Raw genomic sequence first — 22,525 nt, 5'->3', positions numbered from 1 at the left:
TGGTAACAATAACGTGGTCAAGAATGAGCTATGTTACATGTTGGCTGTGATGACAGTATAAGCAACAACATCACCAACAACAATCTCTCATAAATTGACCATGAATAAACCAAGCAGCGGAGCAGGAGATTTGAAAAGGCCACAGGAAGACGTTTTGGTGACAAGGTAAACTATTCACTTTCACTCATGTTCCCCAACTTATTTTGAGGTTGTGATCTTTTAATAAAGATAAAGGGGGCTTTTTCTGGTTGGCTGCTAGTGATTAGCGAGTTCCGCAGGGCTCTGTGCTGGGGCCGTTGTTCTTCACGTTGTATATTACTGATTTGCATGAGCGGATTGAAGGCTCTGTGACCAAGTTTGCAGATGATATGAAAATAGGTGGAGGGGCAGGTAGTGTAGAAAAAGCAGGGACTCTGCAGAAGGATTTGGATAGGCCGGGAGAGTGGGCAGAGAAGTGACAGATGGAATATGGTGCAGCAAAGTGTGGTCATGCATTTTGGCAGTAAGAATAAAGGCGTAGATTATTTTCTAAATGGGGAGAGAATCCAGAAATCAGAGGTGCATATGGACTTGGGAGTGCTGGTGCAGGATTCCCAAAAAGTTAAACACAGTGCTAGCATTTATTTCGAGAGGGCTTGTATACAAAAACAGGGATGTAATGCTGAGGCTCCATAAGGTGCTAGTCAGGCCACATTTGGAATATTGGGCACCATATCTGAGGACGGATGTGCTGGGTCTGGAGAGGGTCCAGAGGAGATTTACAAGAATGATCCCAGGAATTAGTAGGTTAACATATGATGAGCGTTTGACGGTACTGTGCCTGTACTCGATGGTGTTTAGAAAAATGAGGGGGATCTCATTGAAACTTACAGAATAGTGAAAGGCTCAGATAAAGTGGATGTGGAGAGGATATTTCCATAAGTGGGAGAGACTAGGACTAGAGGTCATAGCCTCAGAATTAAAGGACGTTCTTTTAGGAAGGAGATGAGGGGAAAATTTCATTAGTCAGAGGATGGTGAGTCTGTGAAATTCTTTGCCACAGAAGGCTGTGGAGGCTGTCAGTGGATATATTCAAGGAAGAGATAGATAGATTCTTGGTTAGTACATGTGTCAGAGGTTATGGGGAGAAGGCAGGAGAATGGGGTTAGGAGAGAGAGAGAGAGAGAGAGAGAGAGAGAGAGAGAGATAGATCAGCCATAATTGAATTGCAGAGTAGACTTGATGGGCTGAATGGCCTAATTCGGCTCTTATCATTTATGATCTTATGATCTCCAATTTTACATCTTAAAGGATAGGGAGCTAAATATTTTCAAAAGGTATGGATGCCGATTCAAGATTATAACAAGATCAGCCATGATAATATTGAAAGGTGGAGCAGGCTGTAGAGGGCAAGTGGTCCACAATAACATGTTATTTCTTGGTCATGTAAAACATTCTTCCCATATCCTCTGTGCTCAAATGTCTACGGGTGTACAGTAAAGAACATACTGACTGGTAGCATCATGGTCTGGTTTGGCTACTCAAACATCCAGGAACAAAGGGGACCTAAGAAAGTGGTGGACATTTCCCAGTCCATCACAGATATTGACCTCCCCATCATCAAAGATATCTTTAGGAGGTGATGTGTCATAAACATATCTAATATCAACAAAGACAAATACTTTCCCAAACACTCCTATTTTGCTACTACCATCAGAAGGAAAGTACAAGAGCCTCCAGGGTGAAGAACTGATTCTTCCCAGCGACCATCAGGTTCTTGAACATTGCACAACACTAACCAGTATTGCAGCAACTATGATGTTCTGTGGCCAGTGTCTTTGGTTGTACTGCGGTCTTCTGTGTTGCACTATTATTGTTACCGAGTTATTAATTTATATTATTGATGATCATAAATGTATCTGTGTGTTATTGCTTTAATGGGCCTGTTATGCTACAGCAAGTAAGAATTTAATTGTTCCTTTACGGGTCCTTACGACAATCAAACACTCTAGACACTTGACAGATCCTAACATGTCTGAATCGATTAATATCAAGTATCCAGTCGACCACCTCAATTTTATTTAAAAACACATTATTCTCCACAACCATGCTGTTGGCCAACTTAGCTTATCTTTATCCCAATAAAGCCTCTCTGCATCCTCATCACACACCATATTCCCTCTGAGGACAGTTATTTACCTGCAGTGACAAAACCTACAGTCCATGCATTTGAGAGGTATCATTTCCTTCAATGCTTTCACTCTGCAAATCTAAAATCCTGTTAGAAATTTACAAAGCTAACAGCCCACCAGCAGTGCAATAGGAAATGCCAAACATTGTAGAATCTACACCAAATAGTTATTAATTCTAGAAATCCAGAAGTGCTTCCTAAAGAATTAAAGGTAGGCCTCTTGCACCTTCTCCACCAATTCTTTATTAGACCCGATCTACCTCAGTGACCCGTTCCTGCACTAACCCAATGTTCATCAAATTCCTTAACATCTCTGCCTTGAATGTACTCAGCGACTGGCCTTCCAACAACCCTCTTGAGCAGAAAATTTCAAAGACTCACCAGTCTCTAAGTAAATTGGTCTCTTAACTATCCCCGGCAGTTGACTCCTCGTATGTCCAAACTCAATGCCATGTCACAACTTAAATAAATAATGATCCTATTTTCATCTAGCACAATTCCCAGGAAGCCCGTCTAGAATTCATGTACTTTTACAAAGGCCAAGAGGATAAGTTAAGATGTGAACAGTTCACAAAAACTGACCATTTTAAATAAATGTAGATAGAATCAAAATTTCAACATGCCGATACAAGAGCATGAGTGAGAAATAAAGAGGGAAAGAGAGAAAACATGAATGAAGGGAGGAATAACTAATTCAGAATCAAGACAATGAGTTCAGAGACAATAATGTTATAAGAAAGAGCCTCTTGCATGCGAGAGCAACAAGTCAGGTAGACAGAACCAGTGGGAAGGAAGAAGGAAAATAATCAAGAACAATAGAGAAAATGTGTAGAGCCAAAGCCATCAGAAACTCTTCTGGGAAAGCAGGAAAGGTCTCTAAGTGGCCTTAGTGGATTCATGGTTTAAAATACTTTGAATACATTTAACCGTAGCAAAGCAATAGTGATTGCCTAGCCACATACATATTTGGTTAGCATAACAGGAGCTACCTATGGTCGAGTTTGACTATCAGAACACCCGTCAATGAATGCACTGCTCACATTGGTTTGACAATTTCTCCAAAACTAATGTCTGAAAAAAATCAGTACAAATAAAAGACACAAAATAGCAAAAAGGGAAACAAATAAGAAAAGCCACAGCATAGCAAGAGATAGTCAAAAGTAGGTGCTGAAAGAAAGAATTCTGAAAATTATGTTGCAGGAAAACAGGAAAAAATTGAGACCGAGTTGTAAATAGCTATATTATTTAAGAAGCATAATAAAGTTACAGCGATAAAATAATTTGTTAGGAGCAAAGTGCATGGACATGCATACATACATCTTGAGTGATGCTGTTTAGCACAAAATATCACCTATTGTGTTGTTTTTTTTTTAAATCGCCTACACCCAACTGCACTTGTTCCATCTTTTGTAGATGTATTATCATGAGATTAATGGGTTAATTTCTTACATTCACACCATTATAGCAATTTCAGTATTGAGCCTTTTGGTGAAAACTGCAATAGTGCATCCTTTAAAAGGAACAATGCAACTGGGTACTTTCTCAACTTAAAAAAAAATACTTAATAGCATGCATTTGTTGTTTGACATTTCTATAAGATTTACAACCACTACGTCCATTATAACCCAAACTTTGCACCAATAGTCTCAAACAGCTTTTTTTTTTCAAATCACTGGTATGTGAAATAAACGGGAACTGTATCCTTATAATATCAACCAGCTTGCATTATGTACATTTTACACCCCACTTAGAGAAAAAAAAAATCAGAAAGTGACAAAAGATTTTTAAATTTGCAAAAAAAAGTACAAAACTCTATAATGTACTGCTTTTCATGAGATGAATGCTAAATTAATGTGGGCAGTAAGGAATTAAAACTGATACCATCGTGATAACAGACAATCCAGTGGGCCAATTATCTCCGAGCCTCCAAAGTGTTTGTTCATTATTCATGAGTTCAGCACATCTATGTTAATGATATCAAATGAACAATAATACAAAAACTTCACTTGCAAGAGCTTTGGTTAATAATTAAAACTGACTGCTTTCCTGGTAGCATCTGTGATGTCCATCCCAAGTATAGAAAGTTTTACTTAAAATGATTTCACCATCTGTTTGATCTAAATGATATCTATTTAACCCATACAGGAACAAGACAATGATTACAAAACACATGCTATAACGAGTGGAGAGTCTTTTTCCAAACTCATTAACCAGTTTATCAAAAACTTTGCTGTGCTTGCCTAATTTTTGAACTCTGGTGACAGTGATTAAGTAAACGCTGAAGTAAGTACTCCAAGTCTGCACCACAAGCCATAATTTTAAGCAATACTAGACCAAGGGGGACCCGTTGGGTCCCGTCCCCTCAACGCGGGGTTGCGGGCGGGGGGGGGGCAGCGGCGTTACACACATACTGCAACCACCCTCCACAGACACAGGGGGGTGAGTGGGGTGAGAGCAGTGAGGGAGGGGGGAGAAGGGGGGACAGAAAGGGGGAGGGTGAGAGAGAGGAGGGGGAAGGGGGGAGAGAGAGGAAGGGGAGAGAGAGGGGGGAGTAGGGTGGAGGGGGGATGGGGAGGGGGAGGGAGGTGGAGGGACGAGGGGAGAGGGGGAGGGGACAGGGGTGGGATGGACTGGGGTAGAGTAGGGGGAGAGGGGGAAGGGAGGTGGATGTGGAGGGGAGAGAGGGAGGGGAGAGAGGTGAGGTGGAGGGAGGGCAGAGGGGGGAGAGAGTGGGGGGAAGGGGGGGGAGAAGAAAGGGGAGTGGGGAAGTGGGGGATTCCCTAGAGAGGGGGGGGGGCAGAGAGGAAGAGTCCTCTCCTCACCTCTCTCCATCTTCCCCCCTCTCCATCCCCCACTCCACCCCTCCCTCTCTCTCTCTTTCTCTGCCCCAGGGAGGGGGTAGAGAGGGAGGGGGAGGGGGTAGAGAGGGAGGGGGTGGGGGTAGAGGCAGGACCTACCCAAGTCATAGTGCACAAGCCTCCCCATCAGGCGGATGGGCCTGCCGATCATGGCTTGAGCGAGGGTAAGCGCACTCACCAGCGTGACAGATGATCGGGTGGGGGCGACGGAGCGGAGGTTGTCCCCTGTGATGGGCCAGGTGAGATGGGGATCACCAGTGAGGAAAAGGTGTCACGATTCCCCGTGTCCCTGTGATCAACGGAGGAATCACAGGTCTCCATAGACGCGTCTCCGAGAGGGAGTAATGGCCGCCAGGGCCACCTTCCCATCGCGCTGCCCCGCGCCGATAATGGCCGCCGCCGCCGCAATGTTCTAGAACCCAAGCCGAAGCGCGAGCAGACTTCTTTTTTAGCGGTTGGGCTGTGGGCGGGGCTGGGCGCTGCGGGAGTCAAAGCGCGAGCGTACTTAGTGTTGAGCCACCGAGCTGTCGGCGGGGCTGGGCGCTGCGTTGTGGACGGCTGGGCTAGTGGACTGGGCGCTGCGCTGTGGACAGCCGGGCAAGTGCTAGTCGATAGTACAGTGGGAGGCGAAAAAATGTGTGTCGGGGAGGGAGGGTGGTGACGTGTAAACCAGTGTCCTTGCGCGTTGACAGTAACTGCTTTAATTCAGAGCCGGGGGGGGGGGGGGGGGGGGGGGGGGAGGGTGGTAGAAGCGCTAACTCCACTGCTCCAGGCCGGTGTCCCGTTGGTCCAGGGCTGTCGGTTAACCCGGCAGGACAGGCAGAGTTGAGCTGGAGTTAGCGCTTCTTCTCCGCGCTGACTGTAAGCCTGGGCCACACCTCCGGGCCGGCGTCCCTTCAGTCCAGAGTCATCCTGGACATCTGCAGCCGGACTGGAATAGGACACTCGGGAGGGGACGGGGACGGTCCAGTAGTAATTCAACTGCGCTTGCAGCGCCAGAGACCCGGGTTCGATCCTGACTATGGATAAAACGCAGGTCTGTATACATGCAGTTGCACAGTTGCCGAGAATGTTTATCTCGAGTAATCTTTGACAAATCCCATGATTCCTCGCATTTATCGGAATACCGAACTTGCTTATTCAACCAAAAGATGATGTTACTTATTCACTGTGCTAGTGGATCCAAATTTATCCCCTAAAAGACAGAGGCTTGACTAGATATGTTTTTTTTACATCAACTATTTATTCCAAATATAGGATATATGCAACTAAGTTTCTCATTACAGTCTATTATACTTTATCTTGTAAAGTTTACACCTGCTCTACTTTATAATCAAAGATGATAGTATATTGTATGCTTTCCAAAATGATTAACATTAATATTCTCAAAAAATGCTTAAAAAGTACAGATAGTTTAGAAGTTCTTATGATCTCCAAATATAGTCTTCCTAACGTCTCTCCGATACCACTCTATTCTGGATCAACTTCTTGTTGGTCATCCATATTCGTCCTGCACACTTCACGTTGGATTGATACTCACTGGTTTGTGTAGCTACTATCAATTAACTGTACTTTCTATTCACAATTTTAAAATATCACAATGCAAGTTCTTGTATCAGAAGCTCTAACTTCCAAATGTTGATCATACTTGAAAGATGGTCAGTGCACTCATGACTTCACCCTTTCTAAATCTTCTAATTTTCTATTTCTGCCTGAGCTTCTTGCTTAGATTCTTTCAAATGGCACTCATTCCAGGAAAATGACAGACTCTGGAGAGACACTCCAAAATGAATCTGTGCTAACTGTTTTCTTTCAACTATTCCCTCTAAATTTGGGCAAACTGGACAAAGCTCAATCCAAACTCAACTGTGCAATAAGGGCCCAGTCTTTGTAAACCTTGTGGTTAAATGTAGTATTTTTCTGCATCTAAGCAAGATGTTTCCCAATTATTTTTTAGTGTAGAGCTCATTGAACCAAATATTACTTGGATGTTTAGAAAGCTTCTTCAATCATTCTCATCACTCTTATTGTTCTGTTTGACATGAGGTGATGTAGTGTAACAGAGAGTACGCTGAGCACTCAAATGTTGAAAATCATGAGGTGATATGTGATAAATTACCACACATAAATATTATATAAGACCATGGATGGTGAACATATCATATATGTATGAGTTTGTAGTAACCCAAAAATAATTGGAAAATTACATTGAAAGGTTTGCCAGCAGATAAAGAATGGGATTTTTATGGAAATATCTAAAACATCGACAAATCCATATTCAACTGAGAAATGAAAACATCATGTGTTTAAACTATCTAAGGCAGCATGGTGGCACAGCGGTAGAGTTGCTGCCTTACAGCGCTTGCAGCTCCGGAGACCTCGATTAGATCCCGATTACGGGTGCTGTCTGTACGTAGTTTGTACGTTCTTCCTCTGACCCCTGGGTTCTCACCGAGATCATCGCTTTCCTCCCACACTTCAAAGATGTACACGTATGTAGGCTAATTGGCTTGGTGTATGTGTAAATTGTCCCTAGTGTGTATTGGACAGTGTTGATATGCGGAGATCGCTGGTCGGTGCAGACTCGTTGGCTCGAAGGGCTAGTTTCCGCGCTGCATCTCTAAACTAAACTAAAATGTGGAAAATGACCTATCCAAAGCTAAGGAATGAGTCTTGGCATTCGATTAAATGGAAGGGCTGACAACTTTTCAAATAAATTAGTAAACTCAAGGAGTCGAAGAATTTGTGAAGGAGCCACACAAACATATGGGGAGAAGATTAAAATGTGACAACACATGAGCAAGAAATACCCTAGACGTTGCAGTGACTATGTAAAATGGATGAGGAGATCAAAATATGCGGTAACCATAAAGACAAAAGAGGTTAGATGGGATTCCAAGCAAGTGAGTTGCTTTACCCTGGATACTGCTGTTCCTTGAGTGCTCAAGAAGCTGCACGTATTCAGATCATCACACTTACTGTTTTGCATTGTATGGATGATGGGTAGGATTTGGGGAGTCTGGTGGCGAGTCACTCATTGCAGGATGCCCAGCTTCTGACCTGTTCTTGGAGCCACAGTTTTTATATGACTGTTCCAAATGCGTTTCAAATGTGGTGACATCCAACATGTTGAAAGTGGGAAACTTAGCAATAATTAAATATCAATTATGAGCAAAAACATTCTGTATAATATCTTCCTGAAAACAATCCAAACTCCATATCTGGGATAAAATAAAGTTCTCAATCTATCAGTAGGTAGCTTTGTGTTTCAATACAATCAGAAAAAAAAGGATTTATAGGAAACAAATTGGTTGTAGTAGGTCAAATGTACCATCAAGACATTAAAACAACACTGTACGTATTAATTATATAGCGATTCCTATGCAATGTAATTGAGTTCTTTAAATGCTTACTCAAGAAATGGAATACATCTTAACTTATAGTTAAGGAGCTAGATTTCTTCAGAAATCTCTAAAGGAGCAGGAGGGGATACACTTGCCAAAATGGTTTTGTAAAGAACTTCAAGAACAAATTCATAATAAATGAATGATTCACTTCCAATAATATAACAAATGGTGAGAAGCCAATCAGTAATCCAGAATTAGTTGAAAGGACACCAACTGATTTCTTCAGATTGTCTTTTCACGCAGGATGAAACCAATCCACAAAGAGAGAGAGAGATGCTGAAATGTATTTCTTTGCATCGGAGACAAGAGAACAATGGAAAAAGTAGTGAAATGCATAAATGGAAGGCATTACATTGCCACCAACCTCCAGGTTAGTGAGTCAAGTATCAAGAGTATTGGTAAATGTAACAAATTCATGATTTGAAAATACCTTCCATTGTCAACCAGAACACTAACAGGAGTAGATTTTCAAATACAATGCTCGTACAGGTGCACAACCTTTTATCCGAAAGCCTTGGGACCAGACACTTTTCGTAATTCGGGATTTTTCGGCTTTCGGAATGGAAGATTTTTAGCGTAGATTTTAACGGCTGGCTCAGTGGTAGAGTGCTCGGCTCATATCCGCAAGGTCGCGAGTTTGCGCCTCGATCCCGGCAGTTACTCGATCGCGAGTTTGAGTCTTCAATGTAGTTTTTTCTTGCAGAATAGGAGAGAATAGGGAGGGTTAGGCTGGGATCATTCTCTGCGAGATGATCTTAGTGCGGGAGACAAGTGTAGGAGAGGTGTACTGACTGTGTGGGCAGAACTTTGGAAGTGATTGCCCACCATTCTCAAAAGCCGCTGTGTCTCCCTGTCCCTGTGATAGCAGGGGGCGATCAAACAGCACAATACCCCCCTCCCCCTCCAACTCCAGAGGAACCCGCTCCCCGATGGGCCGCTACGGCGACAAGTGGCAGTTCGCCCACAGCCCGAGCTGCGCCACCCCAACAACAAGACGTACCTTGCACACCATCAGCTTCTGCCCCTACGGGGAGCTTGTTCCTCTGGAGTTGGAGCGGGGCTGGGCTGGAGTTGCTGATCTGGGATCTCCGTGCTTGCAGTGGGCATGGGGGTCGGTGTCCATATGAGGGGGCGCAGCTCGGGCTGTGGGCGAACTGCCACTTGTCGCCGTAGCGGCCCATCGGGGAGCGGCTTCTGGTGGTCCTGACGTCTCCGGCCAGTTTGCAGTTTTCCTCTGGAGTTGGAACGGGGCTGGGCTGCTGCTGGCTGTGAGTCTCTGGGATCTCCGTGCTTGCAGTTGGCCTGGGGGTCGGTGTACCGTTGGTCCTGACGTCTCCGGTGACTGGCACTGACCTGCTGGCATCGCCGACGTGAAGACAGTGCAAAGCCCCCGCGCCGGTACAATGGGCGGGGAGCTGGAGAGGGGAGGGAAGGGGTCACACACATGGCCGGGAAGCAGAGGGGTGTAGGTGGGGTGAAACTGAAGGGAGCGACAATCTGCTGCTGCCTGCCCGCTGAGTTAAAAAGTTCCCACGCAAGACTCACGATACACTGTGTATCGTGAGTCTACCGTGGGAACTTTTTAACTCAGCGGGCAGGCAGCAGCAGATTGTCAATTATTAATCCTCCCGCGCAATATACCCTCACCTTCTCTTTTATGAATGGGGATTTAGTTCCCCTTTCTTCGAGGACCGACCGGAGGTTCCGCTGTCACCTCTGCGGGCCGCCCTCGGTGAACGTCTTCAAGGACCTTTCTTCAAGGACCGAAAAAATGTCCGCTATTCGGAGCTTTTCGTTATTTGGAATTTCGGATAAAAGGTTGTGCACCTGTATATGTAATCTGAAGTCCTCAACTCAGCTTAGAACCATAAAAGTTGCTGTAGAGGCATTATGTTCTTGTAATACATGAAACTAGTACATGGAATTCAAGGTGATTAAGCCAGTTGGAATCAAAATTGGCGGAGGAGAATAGTTGCGGAGGGGTGTTTTTTTGGTTGGAGGTCTGTGACCAGTAGATTGCCACAGGAGATGGTGCTGGGTCTGCTGCTGTTTGTTATTAGATTAATCACAATGTAGTTCACATTGTTAGTAAATTTGCAGATGACACCACAAAGTTGGTGATTTTGTAGTGAGAAAGGATATTCAAGTTTACACAATAATTATATCAGTTGAGAAAGTGGGCCAAGGAATGACAAAGGGAATTTAACTTTAACAAATGTGATGAATTGCACTTTGGTTTGCCAAATCAGACCTGGAATTGCACATTAAATGGCAGAGCTCTGGAGAGTGGTGCAGAACATAGAGATATGGGAGAACAGGTGCATGGTTGCCTAAAAGTGGTGAGTCAGGTGGACAGTGTGGTGACAGCGTTATTTTGCATGTCTGCCTTCATTGGGAAAGGTAGTGAGAACAAAAGTTGTGATATCATGATGCAGCTATACAAGTCGTTGATGAGTCCACACTTGAAATGCCGTGTGCAGTTCCATTCATTACATTATCAGAAGGATGTCATTAAGTTGGAGAGGGTGCAGAAGCGATTCACCAGGATGTTACCTGGGCTAGGGTTATAGGGAGAGGTTAAATAGGCTATGACTTTTTCTTTGGTGCAAAGGAGACGGGTGACCTTATTGAGATGTTCAAGATCATGAAGGGAATGGATAAAGTGAATGCTCAGTCTTTTTACCAGGATGGAGGATTCTAAATCTGGAGGGCCTGGACTTAAAGTGAGGTGAGATTCAAAAGGGATCTCAGGGACAACATTTTCACTCAGAGGTTGGTCTGTACCTAGAATAAGCCGCCGAGGAAATTATTAGAAGCGGATGCAATGAAAGACATTTGAATGGATTTATGGATAGGAAGAGTTAAAAAGACCATGGGCCAAATGCAGGGAAATCAGACTAGCCCAGTATGCTAACTCGATGGGCATGGACAAGGTGGCTGAGGGGCCTGTTTCCATGCTCTGCAGCTCCATAATTGTACCATTTCCCCCCGTTTACATGAATAAAGTTGGGACTTTCTACTGACTATGCAAAAAGAAACAAAGAAAACTTTGTTTACTGTTTACACTTGGTTTATAAAAAGTGGTGCATAGTGGACTACCTGAATTTCTATCTTCCCAAATACAAAATGCTAAAAAGCCAAAAAGGATTTGCAAAAGGTTTATTTTAAACCAATTGGATGTTTTGTGGCGGTACTGGCTATCCCGTGCATGTACTTGTGAGTAGATAAGTTTGGAGACGACCTACAGACACCAGTAGGGACAATAAGCATAGATTTATTTATTTCTTCACACTCTATTCCATATCCATTCTTTCTTCTCATAATTACAAATTACATAGGTATAATGCCCAATCCAGCCTTTGAAATAGTAGAACTACGTCATATTAATCATATTATTGAAGCCAATTTATCTCAATTATCCATTTCCTAACCTGGTAATTCACATTCAAGATTTCAAGTTCCAACTGCCAATGAAAAGCAATTCAAAGTTCCTGAAGATTTTGTCTGATATCCAGAAATGACTCAGCAAAACAATTTTAAAAATAGGTGTTGTTTGCTTCATTCTCAGGCATGCTGACAAAGGCCAATATAGCAAACTCTTCTATTGTCAGAGTGAGGCCAAGCGCAAATTGTAAGAACAGATCTCATATTTCATTTGGGCAGCTTACAACTCAGTGGTATGAATATTGATTTCTCTAACTTCAAGTAACCCTTGAATCCTCCCCCCCCCCTCTCTCCATCTTTCCGCCACCCGAGACGTACCAGCTTCAAAGTAATATTGTTGAATCTCATTGTCTGTAACTCACCTAACACGTCTAACAATTGCCCGTTTCCTTTATCATCGTTACGTTTTTGCATATCTTTCATTTTGTTGTTCTGTATCTCTCAAAGTAGGAATGAAATAGTGGTTTTAAAATAAAAGAATTAGATGTTCAGATAGGCTTATACCACAGAATCAAAAGGAGCTTCATATTCTACTGCCTTAGTTAATGTTACCTGCAAAAAAGTAGTTGTTATTGGTTTAAAACATGCAAATTACAAAACTTTTACGCTAATCACATTGTTACAAATTTCTGATGTGTACTCCCGTAGTTAGAAATGCAAATTTTAGACAACAATCTCAGAATAAAGCATAGAATACGAGAGAAGAAAAACAAATTATCAAAACATTTACTTTTGGGATGTGGAATTGGCATTTACTACCAATAACTTGGGGAATACTTTGATTCATCATTCCCACCCATTTACATAGTATAAGCACTATAGAGTTGAAAGGTTGAGATGGAGCAAAAGGCATTGCTCAGTGAATAAAAAATGCCCAAATAGCAGCACACAACATTCATCTTCCAAAATGTAACTCCAATGGATTTAATGGAACGATATTTTAGAAACTATGTGCAGCATATATCTATATTACTAAATCTCTGATCTTGACCGCTTTTGGCCGACTGTGCTGCGATTTCCGAGAGTACGCCACCACCTACGGCCGTCACTTTTGGCCCCCTCGCTCAGAGCCCCCTCCGCCGTATGAGTGCGGAGGATTTTTTTCCGTCGATGAAAAATGAGAGAGATATTAATGTTTTTACAAAATTCACCATTCTCTCTGCTGCCCCCGCTGGCGGCAGGGGGAGGGACTATAAAACCAGGAAGTGTCGTGCCTCACTCACTCTCTGCCAGACCAGGAAGCGAGAGAGTCACGGCTCTCCGAGTTGCGAATAACACTGAACGCACGTCTACTCCACGGTGAGTCCCCTCGATGCGGTTGTAAAGTGGCTGCAGCCCTTTTTTAAAGGTTTGTGTTCACAAAATGAATTTTGTTTGTCGGGTGTCTTCAGCCCAATTGTTTGCCTCTCCTTTTTTAACAAGTTTGTGTTCACAAGATGAATTTTGGTTGTCGGGTGTCTGCAGCCCAATTGTTTGCCTCGCCTTTTTTTTAACAAGTTTGTGTTCACAAAATGAATTTTGGTTGTCGGGTGTCTGCAGCCCAATTGTTTGCCTCGCTATTTTTTAACAAGTTTGTGTTCACAAAATAAATTTTGGTTGCCGGTGTCTGCAGCCCAATTGTTTGCCCCGCCTTTTTAACATGTTTGTGTTTACAAAATGAATTTTGGTTGTCGGGTGGCTGCAGCCCAATTGTTTGCCTTGGCTTGGCTTTTAAAATCGTTGCAACAGTTGGATGCCTGCCCAAGCATCCATACGGCCCACAATGTCTATACTAGCCCTCTGGAAACCAGTACCTTCGGCCCGCAACACCCATACTAGCGCAACAGACAACCCCCCACCCCCCCCCCCCACTGGCGAGCAGTATTGGAATTGGTAGAGAGGTGGAATATTGCGTTGGTGACCAGCCCTCCCTTGTGATGCTGGGACCCAATGGGTCCCACTTATTCTAGTATACTATACAGCGTACTTAACTCATCCAGCCAGAAAACAGATTTCTAAATCGAGATTTAATGTGATCTGAGTGTCTGTGCTTAATGACAGGGGAGTTACAGAGCCATTAAAGCAAGAGCAGAGATTATGTCTTGAACTAGCAACACTAGCTTGGAGAAAGTCACAGCAAATCTGTGACTTTATGTTTTTTTGGGGGTTTTTTTAAATGTTTATTTTATTAGAAGCAATTGTACAAGAATAAAGCAATCGGCATAACAATTATCCAATTTTCATACAGCTTCATTTTTAACATTTTATAAACTGATAAATGAATCGGGGAAAAAAAAAGTAAAAAGAGTGAAGAAAAAGAAGAAAAATACAAAAAAGAGAAAAGTAAAGACCCCTGAACTGCCAAAGAAGTGAGAGAAAAAAAAAGAGGAAAAAAAAGCAGAGATATGTCCCACTATCCTTCCTTCTCCCCCCCCCCCCTTCACCCATCCCAAGCATCGGTTTTTGGAATGTCGTTAACTTAGAGCAGCCCTCTGACATTCCTAAATTTATTAGTTTTGCATCTGACTCCAGTCTGAAGAAGGGTTTCGGCCCGAAACGCTGCCTATTCCCTTCGCTCCATAGATGCTGCTGCACCCGCCGAGTTTCTCCAGCATTTTTGTGTACCATCGGTTTTTAAATTTGTGTTCAACCATTCTATTGTTGAAGAAATTCAGTGAAAGGAGACCATGTTTTGGAGAATTGGTCTGATTTATCAGCCAAAACAAGCCTTATTTTTTCTAAATGTAGTGTCTCGGTCATTTCTGTGATCCACATCTTCACTGTGGGAACTGTTATCTTTTTCCAGAAATTGAGTATGTTTTTTCGCGGTTATTAAGCCGTAGTCAAGGAAACGTATTTGGAATGTCGTTAACTTAGAGCAGCCCTCTGTCATTCCTAAAATTATTAGTTTTGCATCTGACTCCAGTTGAATTTGAAGTGTTTTCGAGATGATATTGAATATTCCCATCCAGAAATTTTGTGTTTTTATACAGGATGCAAAGGAAGGGGTTAGGGTAGCTTTTTGTTAGTATCTTATCACAGATAGGGGAGACAGTTGGAAAAAACTTATTCAATTTGGTCTTTGAATAGTATAACCTATGCAATATTTTGAATTGTATTAGGCAATGCCTGACATTTAAAGAACAGTAATGTATGTATAGTAGGCTTTCCTCCCATATATCTTTTGAAATAGGTAAACCCAACTCGTCTTCCCATGCTCGCCTATAAATCTCAGAAGGTGGGGTATCAATATTTAAGAGAGTGTTATAAATGTAAGATATCAACACTTGTATCGGCATGTCTATTCAAACAATCATCTAATATACCTGGACCCATAAACAGACAATCTTGTGTATATGTTTTCACATAATCTTGGATTTGAAGATATCTAAAAAGATTGTTTGCGTTCAAGTGGTATTTCTCCTGTATTTCTCCCACAGTATTAATTCCCAGGTTTTTCCATTGAACAAACACCCCATCTAAAGTAGGCGGTGTAAACGAGGGATTGTTTGCAATAGTCAGAAGGAGAGACAAGTTTCTCAGTTTAAGACTTAATTTCGACTGTTTCAACATACGTAGAGTACTGTGTATTATCGGATTTTGCTCATACGTTGACTTATTCAAATGTATTGGAGATAGGAGAATTGAGCCCATGTTGAAAGGCAAACAGTCTTTCCTCTCCATTTTTAACCAATTTACCTGTTGACGTGTATCGTCCAACCAGAAGATTATGTTTTTAATGTTAGTTGCCCAATAGTAAAAAAGAAAGTTGGGAAGAGCTAGACCTCCATTTTCTTTGGATTTGCACAAATGTCTTTTGTGTATTCTATGGGTTTTGTAGTCCCATATAAAATTAGTAATAGTAGAATCAAATTTTTTTTTTTTTTAACTTTTTGGAAGATATATCGGTATTGATTGAAATAAATATAGGAGTTGCGGAAGGAAGATCATCTTTATGACATTTACTCTACCTATAAGGAAAATAGGGAGTTTTTTCCAAAATTGAATGTAGGCATTTAGTTTAGTGATTAATGGTGGAAAGTTTGTTTTAAATAGAGAGGAGTGTTTTCTAGTCACGTAAATTCCGAGATAGCTACACTTTTCGGTAACAATTCTGAAAGGAAATTTTTGGAGTTGAGAAGGGTCTTGAGCTTTTATTGGCATCATTTCACTTTTATTCCAATTTATTCTATAACCTGAAAATGCACCAAATTGTTCTATAATGTTTAGTACATTTGGGATACTAACTTGAGAATTAGTAATGTATAAAAGTACACCATCTGCATATAACAAAATCTTATTAGTGGTATATTTAGTATTATATCCATGAATGCCCGAATGTGACCTAATACTCTCAGCAAGGGGTTCTATGGCTAAGGCAAATAACATTGGTGAAAGGGCGCATCCTTGTCTGGATAAGTGAAATTTAGGTGAAAGCATTTGATTTGTCAGTATTCTGGCTGTCGGATTAGTGTATAACAGCTTCACCCATGAAATTAAGTTTTCTCCTAATTGGAGTTTTTCCAACACTGTGAAAAGATAAGCCCATTCCACTTGGTCGAAAGCTTTTTCTGCATCTAGAGAAATAATTGTTAGATCCTTGTTTGTCGTTCTATGCGAATATAATATATTAAACAAACGTCTCAAATTATAAAACGAATGTCGATTAGGTATAAACCCAGTTTGGTCTGGATGTATTAGTTTACTAATAACCAAGCTTAATCTGCGAGTCAAAGTCTTAGCTAATATCTTCTGATCTGTATTTAAAAGGGCTATTGCCCTATATGATCCAGGTTCCTCAAGGTTATTATCTTTTTTTGGAATCAATGTAATAGTTGATTCGACAAGAGTTTGTGGTAAAGTCTGTTCATTAAATGCTTGAATATAAAGGGCTTGTAAGCGTGGGGAATTTAAATCATTACATTTTTTATGAAATTCATTACTAAACCCATCAGGACCCGGCGTTTTTCCACTTTTCAATGATTTAATAGTCTCTACAATGTCTTTTGTTGTTATCTCTGCACCTAATTGATCCTGTTCCTCCTCATTAAGGGATGGGAGATCTCAAGAAAGCTTTTCATCTTTGCAGGATCGGCTGTTGTTTTTGATGATTGATAGAATTTTAAGAATCTTTCATTAATATCTTTAGGCAGTGTAAGCAGCTCTCCTTTTTCTGATCTAATTTTTTGAATAGTGTGATCATTCTCTAATTTACGGAGCTGACGTGCAGTAGTTTATGTGGTTTATCACCAAATTCAAATTTTTTTTGCTTAGTATAATGAAATACCCTAATAATTTTTGCAGAAAGGATCTGGTTTAATTTAAATTTTAACGCGGCTATCTTATGTTTTGCAGTGGTTGGGTCAATCGCATTTTCTGAGTCTAGCTGTTTAATCTGTTTTTCTAATTCCAATTGTTCAGTCTTATTTTTCTTGTTTTGAAGAGCTTGGTATGCAATAATACAGCCTCTAATATAGGCTTTGAAAGTTTCCCCCAACAACGCTGTAGAAATACCAGGTGTGTTGTTTGTCTCAAATAATATTTTCATCTGTAGCTTCAAATAGTCACAACAACTTGCCTCAGTTAGTATCTGTGGGTTGAATCTCCAAAACGATTTTTTATTATGCATTCCTTCCAATTTTAAGGAGAAAGTTAACGGACAATGGTCCAAAATGATATTATTGTGATATTTTGGGTTATAGGTGAAAGGGATAAGTTTTGCATCTACCAGGAAATAATCAATTTGTGTATACATTTTGTGAACACCTGAATAAAAAGAGTATTCTCTTACGGATGGATTGACAATACTCCATAAGTCGGGTATATTTGTATTATTTATATACGTATTTAAAAGTTCACTCGATTTTGATTTTGGAGCACTTTTCCCTTTGACATGAAGATTTATCCAAGTATTGATCTAATATACAATTTAGGTCTCCTCCTATTATCAGATTCTGCTGGCAGGAGTCTGAGATTATATTAAATATTTTATTAAAAAATTGAGGATTGTCGAAAATAGGAGCATAAATATTCACCATAGTCAATGGAGTTGAGTATAATTCCCCGGATATTATAATGTACCTGCCTTCCTTATCGGCTATAGTGGATTTGTGTTTGAATGGTATACCTTTGCGAATTAGAATTGCTATTCCTCTTGCTTTGGAAGAAAAAGTAGAATGATATAATTGACCAACCCAGCTACCCTTCAGCCTGTTGTGAGCTCCATTTTTGTGATGCGTCTCCTGTAGACATATTATATCGGTATTAACAGATTTTAAATGGGCTAGTACTTTGCCCCTTTTAATTGGCTCGTTAACGCCCCTAACGTTCCAACTACAAAATGTAATTCCTCCAATTTTCCTAGCAACATCATCTTGCATTTTAAAACTTACATGATTTCCTTTGATTCAAATGATCCTACACATTATTTGAAATATTTCCTTTAATTGCTGGGTGGGTGAGCCCTGTCCTCTTGTGCCCTATCCCCCAGAGGTATCTCCAAGAAAAATGTGCATTAATAAAAATAGTTAAGATATTTAGTAAAAAAAGTGAAAAAGAAAAACAACGGAAATTGCAGCATATAGAAATGCTGCTGGTGAATAGGTGGTTGGGTTAGTGATAACTTCTGTAGATAATATTAAGTAACTCTGCACCTTAAGAAGTTAATAAAAACTGAACAAAACAGACCCCCAAAAAGTTTAACAGTATTTAAATCCATCAGGGAATCAGCATTCCCAAGAGGTTAAGTATCTTAATGTGCTCTAATTAAGTAGTTGAATATTGACTAATTTGACATATAAGGCACTTATTACAACTTTCTATTAGTACTGTTTTGACGTATTAACCGACTCAAAGTCAGTGAATTTATGACAACTTATTGATTACAAATGCCGTTTCAGACAAATTTCCCTCTCTCTCTCTCTCCCCCTCACAATTTCCCTCCCTCTCCCTCTCACGACCTGTCCAAAACTTTCCAAACCCGTCTCTAAACTTTCCAAGACATTCAAAAGCTTACTCAACTTTCCAACAATTTCCCAACCAGTCTCCCACATTCGTTCTCTCTCTCCCCCTCTCTGCCCCTCTACCTTTTCCACATCCCTCCCTCTCTCCCTAAACTTTCCACAACTTCCTCTAACTTACATTTCCTCTCACTACCTCTCCCTCCCTTCCTCCCTCTCCTTCTCTCTCTCTCTCTGCTTCTCTACCCCTACCCCTCTCTACCTCTCTCTCTGTCTCTCAATCTCACAAGTTCTCTGTTTGACATATTAACCGACTCTGGGTCAGTAGACTTATAACAACATATTCATTATAAATACAGTATAAATGAATACAATATAAATGAATTATAAACACAGTGTAAACTCGGTATAAACACAGCATAATCCTCTTGATTATCATCCCGACATAAACTCAGTAACACAGTTACTTATCCTTGACGGATCCCGCAGTATCTTGCACAAACCTGAATGCTTTATCCAGATCGGTAAAAAAGTTTCAGTCGCTTTATAAGTAACTCGCAATTTGGCTGGATGTAATACGCCAAATCGGAAGTCTGGTAAGTCCCTCAAAATAGCTCTTGACTTGGTGAAGAGTGCTCTTTTCTTAACGACTTCGGCAGGAAAGTCTCTGAAGATTCGTATGTTTTCACCTTCAAAAGTTAGGTATCTGTTGTTGGCAACTTTCTGCATAATGTCCTCATAATGTTGGCAAGTAACCCGGAAATACGCTCCACCTCAGCCGTCAGCCTGTGTGTTGTCTCGGCATTTACAGCAGTAGTAGACTCCAATTCCTGAATAGCCTCGCTTTGTTTTTTTGAAGTAGCAAGAATAGGCTCCAACTTACGGCTGATATCGGTTTCAGGCCTGTGGATTTCCCCTTTCAAGGAGGAATTCGCCTCCTCTACACGGGCATCTATCTTGTCAATCCTGCCACAGATTTCTGCCTTCCCAGCTGAAATTTCCACCTTCACAGCCGCAAGATGCTCACCCAGTTGTGATCGGATGTCCTCCAACCCCAGAGGTTGCCTTGCTGCTTCCTCTCGGGGGTGCTCCATACTCGAGGTCGAGGCTTCTTCGGGGCCTTCCATGCCTTTTGCTTGTCGTTTCCTCCTTGGTTGTCTAGGCAAGCGTCTACCGGTCATTTAAAATACCGGAGTCGTGTTCTGCTGACGTCACTTACGCGACACTGAACGTCTGCCGGTAAGTGTTTTTAAATCTGTTTGGTTTCGGTTACGCTGATTTTTTCGGCGTTTAGCGGAGCGGAGCTAAATGGCGCACGTCCTAAGCCACCATAGCGCCACCAAAAGGCTTGATGTTAACAGTGCAGGAAATAGTCTTTGGTTTATGGGGTGAAGAATGAAGCTGGCGATATAATCATGCATTTAAAAAATTACTTAATAATGTTGGCAAAGATCAGTACATTTACAAAGATAAAGGGGTCAAGAATCAAAGTGGAGACTTTTAAGGATTATCAGAGCAAAACAGATATAAATATTCAAAATTCCCTCATCTAATGGTTGCATTTCAGTTATCTAGACCTCAAGTTCAGAGATTATCTCCAGATCTCTCTACCCCTCTATCTTTGCACCTCCGTTTCCTCCATTACAAAGGACAGCACTTTACAAGCTTGAATATAACTTATTTGATCAAATATTAAAAATATTCTCTCTTATTTACATCTGTGAAAGATTATGTCATGTTTTCTACATTAAAGTGCTCTAAGGGAAATTACATTCAAGTCCATGATATGGGCACATTTCTGTGAATGATTGCTATGTACTGACACAAGTTCTTCAGAAGACAATTCGTGAACAAACATGACGACTGGCTCATCAAACCATCCACAACTGATGAATACGCATGTAGTTTTTGTTCTGATTCTAATTTGAATGAATTAATATTCATATGTTATCTCTATACTAATACACACAGAGACTTGTGTGTATATAATCACATCTTCTCGAAAAAAAAACGCGGTAACGGAATTTTTTTTACACATTCTGGTAGACATTTTTCCAGTGGAGTCCAAAATCGCTTTATCTGAAAATTTCATGATTTCTCGAATTAGTATTGAAAATGTTCAAAAATCTGACAAAACTTTGAATTTAAAAACGACTGTCTTTCACTGATGATGTCACAATGGGTCTGCGGGCTGTTCTTCCTTGCGCTGTGAGTGACGTCACCCACCCCCCCCCCCACGCCTCCCCCCTCCCCCCGTTTTTCAAAAGACGCAGCCGGAGATGAAGTGGAGCCGTCGACTGAAGACCAAAGATCATAGCTGAAGACTGTGGAGGCCCAATTTGCGGCCCCTCGCCCGCCGGCCCGTCCTCTCGCTGCCTCGCTCGGGGTCCTCGTGTCGGCGCAGGGTGGGGAGGTTGCTGCCGCTCTCTGCCTCTGTGCCCTCTCTCTGCCCCTGCCCTCCTCCTCTTCCCTCTGTCTCTGTTTTCCCTCTGCCCCCTCTCCGCCTCTGCCCCTGCCCTCTCTCTGCCCTTGCCCCCCTTCCATCTCTCTAGCCGCGCCTGCGTGTTTGGGGCTATGCGTGAGTGGATAGGGCGAGAGATGGGGGAAAAGGTGCGAATGAATAATATTAATATAATATCAAGGGGGGTGGTTAGTGTGTGGGGGGGGGTGGGGGTGGTTAGTGTGTGTGTGTGTGTGTGTGTGTGTGTGTGTGTGTGTGTGTGTGTGTGTGTGTGTGTGTGTGTGTGTGTGTCGCAGCAGCCCCCCCCCCCCCACTGAAACCGCGCGTTGAGGGGACGGGACCCAACGGGTCCTACTTGGTCTAGTTTCTATTAAAATTTAAAAGTGGAAGCCACAGTCCCAAATTATCCAAAAACAACACTGTAGAACAAGGAGTCCTCCCTTATCATTGGCCTTGCTTCTTTAAGGGAAACATTAAAGAAGCTAGGTTGATTGTAGGTTAGTGAGGCAACATTGAATCTGCTTTAGTAAGTTTTCCCGAATTAATTAACTGCAATGACTTGTAGAAATAACTATTTTGAAATTAATTTTTGTGAAACAAACTGTTTATAAATGTCAAATGATTTTCACAAATGAAACCGGAATAATCTAATTTGCAGGTCATCCTCAGTAGCTGTATGCAATACCAAATAGAACTGCCAATCTTCACAAACACTTTTCACTGATATGCATTCTACATATTATCCTTTTAATATCCATGAAACTTATGGTGTCTTTGAAATTTATAATACTGGAAGATAATAGTCACTCTCCGTCATCCTTTTTAACAAAACAATTTTACTGGCAATTCTAAATCAAAAGCTAATGCTCATGGTACACATATACTATCCAAAGGTAATAAAGCCCAATAGCACTGTGCCAACAGTAGGCAATGGTGACTTTGCAATGCCCTTCTTAGTACAATAAAACAAGATACAGTCCAACCAAGGTTACCCCCTGCAAGTGTTGTTGTTAATCCCTTGCAAATCCAAGCATAGGTAAGCACAAAATGAAAAAATGTCCATTAAACAGATCACTACTTCAGTAAATAAGCAACAACATTCTGGAATCACAGGAATGACAACAAACAAGATGAATTTGAATCAAGAAATTAACTATTAATAAGAACGGACACAGAACTAATCCATGCAGTAATTTCATATCAAGAATCGTTTCCTACTGATCTAAGGCAAAAAAAGGCCTACCGTT

General features: G+C 41.5%; 1 protein-coding gene across 4 annotated transcripts in view; it reads right to left on the bottom strand.

Annotated features, from left to right (window-relative positions):
- Positions 1-22,525, bottom strand: part of arfgef1 (ADP ribosylation factor guanine nucleotide exchange factor 1) — a 179,765-nt gene that overhangs the window by 126,958 nt on the left and 30,282 nt on the right. The gene's annotated exons all lie outside the window — the stretch shown is intronic.

Source organism: Amblyraja radiata, chromosome 4 (assembly GCF_010909765.2).
Source record: "Amblyraja radiata isolate CabotCenter1 chromosome 4, sAmbRad1.1.pri, whole genome shotgun sequence".
Taxonomy (NCBI): Eukaryota; Metazoa; Chordata; class Chondrichthyes; order Rajiformes; family Rajidae; genus Amblyraja; species Amblyraja radiata.
This window is presented reverse-complemented; position numbering and strand designations above follow the sequence as displayed.